Source organism: Thalassophryne amazonica, chromosome 5 (genome assembly GCF_902500255.1).
Source record: "Thalassophryne amazonica chromosome 5, fThaAma1.1, whole genome shotgun sequence".
In the NCBI taxonomy this organism is placed as follows: domain Eukaryota; kingdom Metazoa; phylum Chordata; class Actinopteri; order Batrachoidiformes; family Batrachoididae; genus Thalassophryne; species Thalassophryne amazonica.
Window position 1 is genome coordinate 63,386,522 of NC_047107.1, and position 1,636 is coordinate 63,388,157.

Here is a 1,636-nt window from a genome sequence, read left to right on the forward strand (position 1 = left end):
TCAGTGAGCTTTTCACATGAAGGCCCACTGGTTTTAAATGTTGTTATTGCAGTTCATGTTAGCTTGACAGTGTTGTTAGTGTTATTGACTGTGTTTTTGTAGTTCAGTTGGTTTAGTCAGTTTAGTTAAGTGTTGTCAACCCAGATCATAAGTAGTGCTGAATAGAAAAAGCTCCAGGTACAAAAAAAAAACAAAAAAAAAAATTTAAATTTCACGTGCAGTCAAACGGATCTGGGATCTCAATGAACAGAGCTCACACAGGAGCTCATTCAAAAGAACCCCAAACACAATACAGTAATGTTTTATAGTCAGCTGGAGGCTCCTCTTGTTAATATGGGTGGACCCGCTCTCGCAGGCAATTTCAGTTGGCTCACAGCAACAAAGAGCCACTCCTCCCAAGTCGGGTGCTTAGTGCATAATCAAAAAAGGTTTTATCATGTTAGGCCATGTGCTAAAAGCTAGTTCAAACTGGAACGCTTGAACTCAGGACCTTCACATGTTGATAAAAGAGATGGAGACTTTGTTGTCTGTGCTCTCTTAGATAAGAGTGGTGGCAGTCACAGTTTGTGTTTTCTTGAGCAGATAAAAAGCTAATCAAAAGCACAGTACAGATAGGAGATTTTAGCAAGATGCAATGACCCAATACAGACTTGTGTACTTTGAGAATGCATGCCCAAAACTTATAGTTAATAGCAAAATATGTCCAAGGTAGTCATCAACAGTGTCATGTTGCCGTTACCATGAATGAGAAGGGTAGTGCGTTTGATGTCTTACGCCACAGTCTCTGTATGCGGGTGTGTAAAAATAATAGAACCTGCTTGCAGGAGAATGCAGAAGAGAAAAAACTGTGGGTGCGTGCATGCATAACTTCGATCACAGACAAACTGGTGAGAGCTGACATTTGCAGTTTGATATGCTTTTGTATTTTGGGTCAAGGATGAATGCCACCAAAACAGAACATTGATAGGACTAATATTTTTGTAGAAACTGGAAATTAGCTAACAACACTGAACAATGGACCATTTCAGCAGGAGCAGTAAATCATCTATATATTAAAAGCGTGCATGCGTGATTGTATTTAGTAAGTTCACTGTAAGTACATAATATAATTGTAAATGTCAAACACATATTGTGGTCCAATTAAAAACAACCAAATGACAAAATACAAGTAATAAATAAAATAATAAGTGTGTATATGATAACCAGAACCTAAACAATTTATAAATACATTAAAACAGTAAATTAACATTAAAAAAATATATGTAATTAAAGGGTCAAGTTCTTCACAAAACTGTTGAGGTCTAAGAGTCTAAAAACCAACTAATTGTTACTCTGAAAATGTATAGAGTGTGTAAAAATGGCTAATTCCTAAATAGTTATTGCAACTTTTTGTTATTAAACCCCTTGAATTAAAGATATAATTCTACACTACAGGCAACACCATGACTTTGTGGTTAGCACTGTTGCCTCATAATGAGAAGGTCCCAGATAGTCTTCTGACCTGGTCCTTTCTGTGTGGAAGGGTGCATGTTCTCCCCGTGTTTGCATGGCTTCCCCTGGGTGCCCCAGCTTCCTCATACTTAGGTGGATTGGTGACTCTAGATTTACTGTAGGTGTGAGGGAGTTTGTCTGTTTA